Raw genomic sequence first — 14,641 nt, forward strand, 5'->3', positions numbered from 1 at the left:
TTTGCTTGAAGCCCAAGTAAAGTTGCCGTGTGAGTTTGAAATCTGACCGTTGGAACACGTGTCAGTTCCTTAGTGACCCAGGGTCATTTCGGACAAATCAGGTCGGGTTGCCAAGTGGCTATAAATAGCCCACCTCCTACAACCATAAACGGTTGGCTGCTCAGATTTAGAGTACGGCTTTTGTCGTTTGAGAGCAACCCACCTCGAAGCCTTTGAGAGAGAATTCCTTGCGAGGATAAAGCCCGAACCACCCAGAGCCAAAGAGAATTAGGCATCACTTAAGTCTTCTTGTCTATGTGATCTGAAGACTTATTACACTTGAGGACTGTGCATCCTCCAGCCGGTTAGGCGTCGCGTTCTGAGCATCCAAGAGACATTGCGGATTGCCGGTGAACGAAGTCTGTGAAGGTTTGGGAGTCTACCTTGAAGACTTACCAGAGTGATTGGGCGAGGTCTGTGTGACCTTAGCTCAAGGGGAATACGGTGAGGACTGGGTGTCCTGAGCTGCGTGTTCAGGACTGGGTGTCCGGGACTGTGTGTCCTAAGGTTTAAATACCTAGCCGCCCAAACCAGACGTACAGTTGTCACAGCAACTGGAACTGGTCCAACAAATCATTGTCTTTAGCGAGTCACTGGTTTCATCTTCCCTTCCCTTTACTTACTGTCACTCCTTGTGAAGTCATTGTATGTTCGCACTATCTTTTGTCTTCACTGAGTGACTGCGTGTTCTGTGTGGCTTCACAATATCTTCCTACCTGATCCTTAATACATTGCTGCTATTAGTCATTGTGCTTTCACTCTATTGAATACTTGACTATGGCTTGCCTAGTGTAGTCTACCTTCCGCTGCAGGGTAATAGGTTTATTTCTATCGTTTGTCTTCATAACTTCCATGTTTTGAAGACTTTCATAAAAATCGCCTATTCACCCCCCCTCTAGTCGATATAACGCACTTTCGGCGAGTCACTGGTTTCATCTTCCCTTCCCTTTACTTACTGTCACTCCTTGTGAAGTCATTGTATGTTCGCACTATCTTTTGTCTTCACTGAGTGACTGCGTGTTCTGTGTGGCTTCACAATATCTTCCTACCTGATCCTTACTACATTGCTGCTATTAGTCATTGTGCTTTCACTCTATTGAATACTTGACTATGGCTTGCCTAGTGTAGTCTACCTTCCGCTGCAGGGTAATAGGTTTATTTCTATCGTTTGTCTTCATAACTTCCATGTTTTGAAGACTTTCATAAAAATCGCCTATTCACCCCCCCTCTAGTCGATATAACGCACTTTCAATTGGTATCAGAGCAAGGTGCTCCCTTGTTCTGTGTGATTCGGTTTAACCACCTGGAGTTTTAGCTATGTCGACTGCAGGGATAATTAAAGTCTCCGCTGCGTGCCCCGTCTTCGATGGAACTGAATATCCCTACTGGAAATATAAGATGCGCATGCATCTTGAAGCCATTGACGTCGACCTATGGTATGTCGTCAAGAACGGCGTTCCCAAGGCTGGAGAAGGTGTCACTGCTGCTGATGTCAAGAAGTTCGTTCAACTGGACTCTACTGCCAAGAATATCATCTGTGGTCATCTGACCAAAGGATAGTATGGCCGTGTGAGTGCTTTGGAAACATCTTAGCTGGTCTGGGAATGGCTCTCTAAGGTCAATGAAGGTGTCTCAACCCAGAGAGAATAGAGAATCAATGTCCTTCGCAACCTCTTCAACCGCTTCAAGCAAAATGACAATGAGAATGTCCAGCTCACATTTGACCGACTCACTGACATCACAAATGAGCTTCAAGCCCTCGGCGCTACTGAAATCACCAAACATGAAGTCGTCAAGACACTACTGAGATCACTTGATAGTTTGTTTGACACCCTAGCCCTGATGATTCAAGAATGTCCTGATTTCAAGACACTCGATCCGTCTGACATACTTGAGAGGCTCAACACACATGAGTTTCAGCTTTTTGAGAAAAGAGATATCAACGGTCCAAACTATGGGCGAACTCGTGCCTTGAAGGCAAAAGCTGTCTCCTCATCTGAAGAAGAATCTGACAGCAGTTCGGATGATCCTGAAGACATTGGAAGGGAACTTGCTATGCTTGTGAAGAAGTTCCAAAAATTCACCAAGAAGAAAGGTTTCAGAAAGTCTTCCCGATCAAGCTCAAGGAATGATGAAGCTTCTGCTCATGACTACAAGAAGAAAACATGTCACAAGTGCAAGAAACCTGGCCACTTCATCTCTGAGTGTCCATAGTGGGACAATGAGAACAAAAAGAAGAAGAAGAGCAAGGAATATGACTCTGATGACAAGAAGAAGAAGAAATACTCAAAGTATTCTTCCAAGTCTTCCTCAAAGTCTTCATCACACAAGAAGAGCTCATCTAGAAAGGCACGTGCGTTTGTTGGCAAGGAAATGGATTCAGAGGAGGAGTCCGCTTCTGAGGAGGCGGAGGTGGAGTCTGAGGAGGAGTCCGATTCAGGCGTCGCAAGTCTGGCTACAACATACGTTGCCAAGTCCATCTTCAACACTGAAGACAATGACTTCATCACCGACACCGATGCAAATGACAAGGACTACTCCGCTTCTACCTACTGCTTCATGGCACGCGGTGCCAAGGTAAACACACGCACTACTCACTATCAAACATCTAGTGACGATGACTCTGATTGTGGTTCAAAACCCAGCTACAAAACACTTGCTAAAATTGCAACTGAACAACAGAAAGCTATGGAACATATTCAAAAACTGTTAGACAGAAGCGATGATCTGTTAGGTGCTGAAATGACTCGATCTGAATCCTTAATTGAAGACATAAAAAATCTTCATGTTAAGTATGAGGAACTTGAAAGTCGTCATGAAACTCTCTCAACAACTCATGAAAAGCTTTCCTATGATTATCTTCAAAGGAAGCAAGATCTTGAGAAATTGAGAGAGGCTCATGAAGATCTTCAAAAGGAAAACGAGTCACTTCGCGCTGAACAGATCAGCTCCTCTCAGGAAGGATTTGAACCACCATGTCTTAAATGCATTGAGCGTGATAATGCTACTACTATTGCTGAATGTTCTACTGCTGCTACTGTTGCAATATCTTCAACTGTTGATGTGGGAATTAACCCCTCTGCTGAGGATTCCACTGCTATTGCTGATGAGAATGCTAGGTTGAAGACATTGCTTGAAACAGGGATGTACAGAAGTCTTAAAGGGCATCAGACACTATGTGATGTCCTCAAAAAGAAGATTTTGAACCGAAACCCGTGGAAAGAGGGTGTTGGGTTCGTAAGGAAAATGAATGCTGATCGCTCTTACTAGAAACCTGAGCAGTACCCCAAAACCACATGGGTTGCTGCAAAGGAATTTTCAGCAGATCCATCCACTCTATGTGGGTTCACTTGTGCTAACCCCATTGTCATTGATGAATCCTTTGATGCAAACTATAAAATATTTAAGAATCAGAATGGTGAAGTGTTTGCCAGGTACATTGGTACTAACTGCAGGAATGGACCGCCTATGAAGAAGATCTGGGTTCCGAAAAGGTGTCTGGAGAATCTTCCTATGAATGTCATCATGACACCTCACGTGAAGAAGACAAACCTCAGACCAAAGGCTTCATACGGTCCAAAGGCTTCATACAGACAGAGGACTCACCTGAGTCGCACTAACGCAAATGTTTTGCAGGGAAACCATACTCAGGCATATGAATATGAGAGCGGTTCATCAAACCGCCATGTTCATAAGACCAAGAACTATTCTGCTTATTCTTATGAGTACTATTGTCCGCCTGCAAGACTGTTTGCTAGGGCTCCAAAGCCAAAGTTCTCAGATGCTGCACTTAGACTTATTGCTTCTAAGCCACCCTTGAAGATGTGGGTGCCTAAGAAAGCTTAACTCTCTTTTACAGGGAAAGGTCTCCAGCAGAAAACCAAAATCGTCTGACGCTATTGCTGGGGACCTTAAACATCTTGTAGGGCGCAAGATCAAATGCCCGAATTGTCTTACTATGTACTTCGTTCCTGAATCGCTTGCTACTCTCCCTATTAGTCCTAATCTGGATCTAAGCTTTCATAACCCACTGGTTCGTCAAATGTTTTTGCTTCACAATGCTCTTTGTGAAGCCTATCCCCCTAACTGCACTGTAGGGTACGACACCAGCGTCTTCAGAATGGATTATTGATAGTGGGTGTACAAATCACATGACTGGCAAAAGAAGCCTTCTTATGGACTCAACCTTACATCCATCCGACAAGAGCCACATCACATTTTCTGACACTGGTAAAAGTAAGGTATTGGGTCTAGGTAGAGTTGCAATCTCAAGGGATCAACACATGGATAAAGTCATGCTTGTTGAATCCCTTGGCTTCAAATTAATGTCTGTCTCAATGCTTTGCGATTTAAACATGATCGTAATATTTGGAAAATATTGTTGCCTTGTTCTATGGAATCTGACAAGTCTCTAGTATTTGAAGGGTATCAAAAATATGATTTGTACGTGGTAGATTTCTCAGCAGGACCACAGCTTGCCGTATGTCTTCTAGCAAAAGCATCAGAATACTGGCTCTGGCATCGGAGGCTTGGGCATGCTGGCATGAGGAACCTCCACACCCTGGCAAAGAAGAAGCATGTCATAGGCATCGAGGGCATCAAGTTCAAGAAAGATCACTTATGCGGTGCCTGTGAGGAAGGAAAGATGACAAGGGCCAAACATCCCTCGAAGACAATCATGACCACTACTCGACCCTTCGAACTGCTTCACATGGATCTTTTCGGTCCCACTCATTACTCAACTCTTACTACTACTGCTTGTCTCTATGGATTTGTCATTGTTGATGATTATTCTAGATATACTTGGGTGCACATAATCCTTTACAAGACTGAAGTGCAGGATGTCTTTAGACGCTTCGCCAATCGAGCAATGAACAACTATGGCGCCAAGATAAAGCATATCAGAAGTGACAATGGCACTGAATTCAAGAACACTTGCCTTGATACATATCTTGATACCTTGGGCATCACACATGAATTCTCAGCCCCGTACATGCCACAGCAGAATGGGGTCGTCGAACGCAAGAACAGAACACTCATTGAGATGGCCAGAACAATGCTAAATGAATACAAGACTCCAAGAAAATTCTGGCCTGAAGCCATTGATACTGCATGCCATACAACCAATCGTGTTTATCTTCACAAGCTTCTGAACAAGACATCTTATGAGCTCCTTACTGGCAAGAAGCCAAATGTCAGTTACTTCAGAGTATTTGGCGCCAGGTGCTGGATCAAGGACCCACATCACACCTCAAAGTTTGCACCAAAAGCACATGAGGGTTTTATGCTTGGATATGGAAAGGATTCGCACTCTTACAGAGTCTTCAATCTCTTTCATTACAAAGTGGTTGAAACAGTGGATGTGCGGTTCGATGAGACCAACGGTTCACAAAGAGAGCAACTGCCAAATGTGCTAGATGAAGTTCCATCCAGTGAATCAATCAAGCTAATGGGAACTGGAGAAATTATACCTTCTGAAGCTCATCCTGAAGAACTTATCATCTCAGCACCTGATCAACATGAAGACAATGCTCAGCCTGAAGACATTCCTTCTAACAACGACAATGATCAGCAAGAGCAAAATCTTCGCCCTGTACATCCTCGCGTTGCCAATGAAGTGCAGATTGAAAGAATAATTGATAGCATCAATGCACCCGGTCCACTCACTCGTTCAAGGGCAACTCAGCTAGCAAATTTCTGTGGGCACTTCGCATTCGTCTCAATAACAGAACCCAAGAAAGTTGAAGAAGCCTTCATGGAACCTGAATGGATTCAAGCTATGCAAGACGAGCTTCAACAGTTTGAGCTGAATAATGTATGGGAACTGGTCAAGCGTCCCAATCCTCGAAAGCACAACATAATAGGCACCAAATGGATATGCCGCAACAAGCAAGATGAGCATGGTCAAGTTGTCAGAAACAAAGCTCGTCTCGTTGCTCAAGGATATACTCAAGTGGAAGGCATTGACTTCGATGAAACATTTGCTCCTGTGGCTAGACTTGAAGCCATACACATACTGCTGGCCTATGCAAATCATCACAACATACTTCTTTATCAAATGGATGTGAAGAGCGCCTTCCTCAATGGCAAGATTGAAGAAGAAGTGTATGTTGCACAACCTCCTGGCTTTGAAGATCCAAAACATCCTAACATGGTATACAAGCTCAACAAGGCACTGTATGGCCTCAAACAAGCCCCTCGGGCCTGGTATGACACACTCAAATACTTCCTGAAGAGCAAAGGCTTCATACCTGGTTCTCTCGACCCCACTCTTTTCACGAAGACATATGATGCTGAACTGTTTGTGTGCCAAATATATGTGGATGACATTATCTTTGGCTGCACCAATCAGAAGTACAGTGAAGAGTTTGGATATATGATGCAAGAGAAATATCAAATGTCTATGATGGGAGAGCTGAAGTTCTTTCTCGGTCTTCAAATACGACAGCAACGCAACGGCATCTTCATATCTCAAGAGAAGTATCTCAAAGATTGCCTGAAGAAGTTCGGTATGCAAGACTGCAAAGGCTTCACGACGCCAATGCCAGCCAAGCATCATCTGGGTCCCGACGACAATGGTAAAGAGTTCGATCAAAAGGTATACTGCTCCATGATTGGTTCTTTACTTTATCTATGTGCATCTAGGCCAGATATTATGCTTAGTGTTTGCATGTGTGCTCGATTCCAAGCGGCACCAAAGGAGTCGCATCACTTAGCTGTGAAGCAAATTCTTCGATATTTGGCTCGCACCCCAACTCTAGGATTATGGTATCCAAAGGGCTCAGAGTTTGATCTGGTTGGATTCTTGGATGCTGATTATGCTGGTGACAAAGTTGATCGCAAGTCTACATCAGGCACATGTCACTTTCTGGGACGATCACTTGTATGTTGGTCTTCGAAGAAGCAGAACTGTGTATCTCTCTCCACTGCTGAATCTGAATACATTGCTGCTGGATCTTGCTGCGCTCAGCTTCTGTGGATGAAGCAAACGCTCAAGGACTATGGCATTCATCTGAAGCAAGTGCCACTCTACTGCGACAACGAAAGCGCCATCAAGATTGCCAACAACCCAGTTCAGCACTCAAAGACAAAGCACATTGAAATTCGTCATCACTTTCTCAGAGATCATGTTGTGAAGGAAGATATTGATATCGTACATGTCAACACTGAAGAGCAATTGGCAGATATCTTCACCAAGCCCTTGGATGAGAAGAGATTTTGCAAGTTACGGTGTGAGCTAAATATCCTGGAATCCTCAAATGTCCTGTGATCAGGCACACATCCTAACCCTTATGCATATTGATGACTTAGATGTGCAACACATGAAGGAAAGTATATCTTCAATCAATGAAGACATACATTCTAAGTGTGAATACATTAATGTGGAATTTGACTCCAGAGCGCCACAATAATTGTGCGCCGTGTCTGGGTCTAATACTTCCTATACGGTGGGTAACGCCACCACCAAATGTTCTATTTTGAAGTGTTTCACTCATGGCGTTACCTTGCTATGTCTTCACATTTGGTTTGGCTTCAATCTCAACATGTCTTCATGATTATCTTCACTATGTTGATTATATATATATACTAGTGTTCTATCCTCTACATCATTCACTTATAGCTATGTCTTCTTGTTGAATCTTTTGAACTAAGTGAATGTGATTGGACCCTAACCTCTCTATGCTATCTATCTCAAACTCTATCTCTCCAAATCATATGCATTCTATTGAAATAGTCGAATGTCTTCTCTGCGTCCTTGTCAGCAGAAGATACAAAGACAAACCTTAAGTCCACTTTCAATGCTCATTCCTCCACATGAAACCCAGAGAAGAAGGAACGACCACCCGACAATCCAGGCGTGCGTGGGACGTGGAACAAACCCCAAAATTCTGCATGATGGCCACGTGTTCCGCAGATGCGAATCGCCAGGGGCACCTGTGTAATAACGCAGTGCCGCCCCTGTACCTATAAATACACACTTCACGGCGGTCATTATCTCTTCTTCCACTCTCGCACGAACCCTAGCGCCACCGCTAGCCCTCGACGACGCCGACGACGAAGCGCTTCGCTGCCGCAACCTCTCTGATGCCGTCTTCACGCCGACCGCGGACATCGTCCTCTCCGCCGTCGCCGTAGGTGTCCTCCGTAGCCAAGTTAGGGCACGGAAGATCGAACTGCTCGGCATCATTTTCCACTCCGTCTAGTAGTTCTTAGTGTGGTAAATAAAACTTCCTTTTTACGGCACCGTTGATCCTATGGCTTTGTCACTTTCTACCACAAGTAGTTTCTATTCACACAAGTTAGATCTCTCTCATACTGCATCTCATAACATGCCTAGTATATTCACTTATGCTTCACAAAGTAGTTAGATTCCTCACTTGTACTGATCTCTGGATTCGTACAAATCTGGAACCAACTCCTTATCTATGAGTGAATGTCTTCGCACGATGAGGTCAATGTCTTCTAAACTAATTTCTATTCAAAATATTTTGAGAATGCATATGACCTCTTCCCCTTCCCTCGCACCTTAATGCTGTCACAGGTACATGTCCGTGGGAGAATCCCTTGGTTCTCATAGTCTGCATTCATTTGCAGAATTCTTACAGCATCATATAAATTCTCCCGAAGCAAGTTCCTGTTTGTCCAGCAAGCAAAAATCTTTGAAGCCTTTGAACGTGTTGAAGCCTTTCAGTTTAAAGTTCATGGCTTTAGAGAAATCAGCAAGGAAGGGTGGTAGAAAGCGTCATGGAGAAACATCTAGAGATCTGCCAGATGACCTCTCAGAACTGTACAAGACAGATCCTAAAGAGGATTACAATCAGCGCAAGACCCGAATCCAATGGATTCGAAGATATTGGGCAGAACAATGGTTCAAATACCGATTTGTAACCCAGGAATATGCTGAGAAAAATGCCATCAAGAGACCATGGGGAGACATCCTATACAAGAATCTTCAACCCAGGTCCAGAGATGAAGCCATTGAACAAGGCTTCTATCCCTGCATGGTCCGTGGGCCACAGCCTGCTGATGCACACCCATCGTCACTACTATGGTGTCGTGACGACATTCTGTTCAAGCGCAGCTTCCAGTTTGCCCAGAACTCAGCGAAGCAAAACAAGAAGACATTGGGACTAGACTTCAACCCTAGTCCCTCAGCTCCAAGGGTTGATGGCACATGAGATGCAGAACCCAATGTCGTCGGTCCTTTCTACAACCTTGAAGGCCTCATCACCCATATATTGGTTCAAGGGACTGCAGTGAATGAGCCTGCAGCTGACGCTGAATCAGATGAAGCGCCTGCAGCGCCGAAGCCAAAGAAGTTGAAGAAGCCTAAAGCTTCAAAGCCTGCCCCTTCACCAAAAATCTCACGGGCGAAGCCACTAGCATCTGCACCTCCTGAAGACAGTGTGCAGTCCGAAGATTTATCACGCATCTCCAAGCCCCAGAAGGTCAAGATGCCTCTGCCACACACCGGCCAAGAGCTAACAGCTGCTGCCATTCTGCGCAATGATGCCATTGATCTATCAAGTGATGAAGATCTTGCAGATGACGCTCTTGAGCAACTCATCAAGAGCAAAGAAGAAGCAGAAATCTTCAATGATCTGCCTCTCTTTGATGTAACAGTCATTCACAACTTCATTGATGAATGGTTTGACACGCCAAACATCAGCTTCGACGATCTCCAACTACCCATTGGCCTCAGTGTCGCCTTCCATGGCGCCATTGCTTCAGAGTTAGCTATCGCCCAGCACATTGTCGAACTGAAGCAGAAGATTGACTTTGAGAAATCTTAGTTCAAGAAGCATATGGCCAAGCTCAGCGTGCAAGACGTGAAGAATTTCAAGATTATGCTGCACGAGCTCAAGGAAGCCTTTCTAAAGAAACATGCAGAAGCTCAGGGTTCTCGTGAGTGCATGAAGGTCCTGGCTGATAGGTGTGTGCAAGCCTACAATGAGGCTGAGAAGCGCAAGGCCCTTGGGCGTCCTGGCATCGACCCCAGGATGGCTACCAAGAAGCAGAAGAAGCCCACTATGGCTGAACCTGAAGCACCAAGGCAGGAGGCAGATCCCCTTGTCTTCCCAACTAGCATGACTGGCCCGAAGCCAAAGGCCAGGTCAACCGCTTCAGAACTGAAGAAGACCAGGACTGCTGAGGCTGAAGCAAGGAAGAGAAAACATCCTGAAGCCTCTGCTACTGCCCCCGCCAAGAAGAAAAGAACGACTAAGAAGAAACGGGCTGCTCCCACATAGCCCTTGATTGTTGAACCCATTTCCATGGTTCACCCCGACGCCGATCCACAAGAACGTCAACTGACTGTCCATGAGCCTGCTTTCACAGAGGCTCATGAAGATGAAGACTTTCCAGCAGCTGATCCCCTCGCCGCTGAGGACATTGGTCACCATGACCATGTTGAAGATGATGCAGCCCTTCCTCAGCTAGAGCACCAACATGTATCATCGCCTGTGCTCATGCACAGTGAACTCATCAGCATTGGTCGTCCACTGACACCAATAGCACAGGATGCTTCGTGGGCGGATCGCCCACAAGAGGAAGAAGACTCTGAGGCCCAGCCAACACAAACTCCAAAGGCGTCGCCCGCGTTGCGCAGGCTTCGCAAAGGTCCAAGGCCTCAAGTATCTGCGTCTGAAGCTAAAACTGCTGAAGACATTCCGGCTGCATCAGCCGATGAAGAAGAAGTACCACAAGCTGCTACTCCCCTGTCCCACCAAGAAGCAGTTCTCGAGGAGAACATGATCGTAAGCGACCCTCCAGCTCGTCAAGTGGAGGTTGAAAATCTTGCGGCTGCCACCACCAACACCACTGAAGCCACTGACGCGGTCATGGCTGAAGCAAATGTGGAGCCCTCACCAACAAAAGCACCAGAAGTCAGCGAAGCCACTGATCCCGCTGCTTCTATTCCTGCATCTGCTGCCGGTCCCCAATTCGACTATCATGTTGAGCACAGGCCTCAGGTACAGAAGCCAATCCCAAGATTGCCAAGGTTCCCAGGTCCTGCATCAGCACCTGGCTCCTTCAATATCAATGGCTTCAGAGCAGACAACACATTCTTCAACAGCTCCAAGAACCCCTACTCCAGGGAAAGAATATCATCTGATCAGTTCTGGAGTTATCCGCAGCGAAGCTATTACTCATGCGTTCTTTACAACCAAGGTCGCATCTTCCCACACAAGCGCCTTGACATTGAAGCAATAGCTGGTCTGCCCTGTCTGGAAGAAGCTCTGGATTGCTTCAAAGAGGTTGGACTGCTGCCGTTCGTCACTGACCAAGAGCATTGGAATGAAGAGTTGCTACTCCAATTCTATGCCACACTTCACATCCGCGGGTATAGCAGAGATCCGAAGACTTGGGTCCTGGAGTGGATGACAGGAAATGTTCATCACGAAGCCAAAGCCTTTGACATCATTGAGCTCACTAGTTTGCCCACTCCTGGCGATCTCTACGAGCATGGCTGTCAGCTTCATAGTGAAGCTATTGAGAGCATCTTTCAGAAGACTGAACCTAATATGAGTCACATGCTCAGTATGATGAAGCCATTGCCCCAAGATGCTGCTTATCCCACAGAGTTCTTAGTTGAAGACCTTGAGTATCTGCCAAGAACCATTTATCACATCATAAGGCGAACTCTCTGGCCAATCAAAGGACATTCTCCCCATGCCAAGCTGGAAGGTGCAATGAAGACTTTGGTCTTCTACATTCTTCATGGAAAATGCTTCAATACACAGGATTTCTTCATTTGCCAACTTGCCGCATCTGGCTCTGATCTGTTTGGTTTGAAGTTCTACGCCCCTTGGGTGATGCGGCTGATCAAACTTCACTCCGCTATCTCATATCAGCCCTCGGCCCGCAACCATCGGATCTTTTTGCCTGATGTGGATATGTCTATTGAAGCCATCTATCCTAAGCTTGCCAAGGAACCTCTCAGTCTTCAGAATGTAGAGCATCAAAGTTTCACTCAGAACGTTGAAGGCGTTGAAGCCGTAACTCGTGTGTATCCTTTGGCTGGCACTACACGTGCACCGCATCCTGCTCTCACTGAAGCCACTGACAGTACAACTGCTCCACGACCCAAGAAGCGCACTCGTGTTCTCAACGACCGAGAGCTTCTTGTGGCTCTTCATCAGAAACAGGATAGGCATCATGACTGGCTGAAGCATCAGATGCAAAGCCTCTTGGTGGATGTTAATCGCATTCGCAATATTGCCACCAAGAATGCTTTTGTTGCCCATGAAACCTCTCACCGCACATGGAAAGGGCTGACACTGATGTGTTCTGAAGATGATCTTCAAGAGGATGGCTTCACTGAGCGATTCAAGTTTGACTCCACTCCTCGAAGGGCAGTGCTGCGACGAACTCCATCCCTTGAAGACTCTGAGTTCTCTTCCTCTGCTGCAACTGTGAATGCCAGAGTAATCGAGGATGAAGACGATGCTACTTCACCGCCACCTCCTTCAGCACGCTTCGACTCTGCTCCAAGCTCTTCAGCACCACCAAACACAACCAACGACCCTGCTGCTTCACCTACTCCTCATGGGAACGAGTAGATGCTCTATGTCTTCAAACCTTTTTGGTCCTTACTGACAAAAGGGGGAGAAGCATAAGCATATGAGGTTGATAGTCTTCAAGCGGGTCCATATGGGCGGGTGCTTTATATTTTGCTTCGTGCTTACAACTCTCGTTTTGCTACATTTGGTTCTTTGAGTTGTAACACTTAAACTCGATGGTCGTCTGCTACTTATTTGCCACCTTGTGTTGCGATGATAAATTCCGCATGTGCGAAGATAAATTCCGCACTTAGATCATTCTGCAGACGTCCATTTTCCATTATGCATGTCATTATCTTCATATACTTTCACATGCATAGTGGATTGTCATCATAAGTTGAAGTGGATCTCCACAAGTACAACCTGCCATGTGCATTTGCATTCCAAAAGCAAATTACTTATATGCACATCTTCAGGGGGAGCCCTTGCAACTTATGAAGACAATTCCTTATCCTTTACAATTTCACAGATTATATTCCCCGTTGAAAACTTCAACTAGTTTGTCATCAATCACCAAAAAGGGGGAGATTGTAAGTGCATCTAGTGCCACCCCTAGTTGGTTTTGGAGTATTGACGACAAACCTAGTTGAGGGACTAATGTGTTTGTGAGAATTGCAGGATAACACAGGTAGAAGTCCCTCACTGATTCGGTTTTCCTACCAGAGATGACCCCTAAAAATGTATGAAGACATTAAAGTCAAAGGTGGTATATGAAGATACTCACATTGAAGACTATGACAAGAGAAGACACCACATGAAGCCTATGGAGCTCGAAGACTTAGATCTTTCGTAGTTCTCTTTCTTCTGTGTTGAGTCATAGGAACCACCGTACTGTTAAGTGGGGTCCAAGAGAACCAGTCAGAATGACTGAAGTGATGCTTAAAACCTATGTCTTCGAGTGAAGACTTTGAGAGAGAATCTTGTCTAGAGTCGGGCAAGTCAGCTTTGCTTGAAGCCCAAGTAAAGTTGCCGTGTGAGTTTGAAATCTGACCGTTGGAACACGTGTCAGTTCCTTAGTGACCCAGGGTCATTTCGGACAAATCAGGTCGGGTTGCCAAGTGGCTATAAATAGCCCACCTCCTACAACCATAAACGGTTGGCTGCTCAGATTTAGAGTACGGCTTTTGTCGTTTGAGAGCAACCCACCTCGAAGCCTTTGAGAGAGAATTCCTTGCGAGGATAAAGCCCGAACCACCCAGAGCCAAAGAGAATTAGGCATCACTTAAGTCTTCTTGTCTATGTGATCTGAAGACTTATTACACTTGAGGACTGTGCATCCTCCAGCCGGTTAGGCGTCGCGTTCTGAGCATCCAAGAGACATTGCGGATTGCCGGTGAACGAAGTCTGTGAAGGTTTGGGAGTCTACCTTGAAGACTTACCAGAGTGATTGGGCGAGGTCTGTGTGACCTTAGCTCAAGGGGAATACGGTGAGGACTGGGTGTCCTGAGCTGCGTGTTCAGGACTGGGTGTCCGGGACTGTGTGTCCTAAGGTTTAAATACCTAGCCGCCCAAACCAGACGTACAGTTGTCACAGCAACTGGAACTGGTCCAACAAATCATTGTCTTTAGCGAGTCACTGGTTTCATCTTCCCTTCCCTTTACTTACTGTCACTCCTTGTGAAGTCATTGTATGTTCGCACTATCTTTTGTCTTCACTGAGTGACTGCGTGTTCTGTGTGGCTTCACAATATCTTCCTACCTGATCCTTAATACATTGCTGCTATTAGTCATTGTGCTTTCACTCTATTGAATACTTGACTATGGCTTGCCTAGTGTAGTCTACCTTCCGCTGCAGGGTAATAGGTTTATTTCTATCGTTTGTCTTCATAACTTCCATGTTTTGAAGACTTTCATAAAAATCGCCTATTCACCCCCCCTCTAGTCGATATAACGCACTTTCACATGTTATTGATGTGTACCTTACTAGAGCTCGTAGTAGCACCTGGATATTTGATACTAGTTCTGTTGCTAATATTTGCAACTCGAAACAGGGACTACGGATTAAGCGAAAACTGGCTAAGGACGAGGTGACGATGCGC

Source organism: Triticum urartu, chromosome 6 (assembly GCF_003073215.2).
Source record: "Triticum urartu cultivar G1812 chromosome 6, Tu2.1, whole genome shotgun sequence".
Classification (NCBI taxonomy): domain Eukaryota; kingdom Viridiplantae; phylum Streptophyta; class Magnoliopsida; order Poales; family Poaceae; genus Triticum; species Triticum urartu.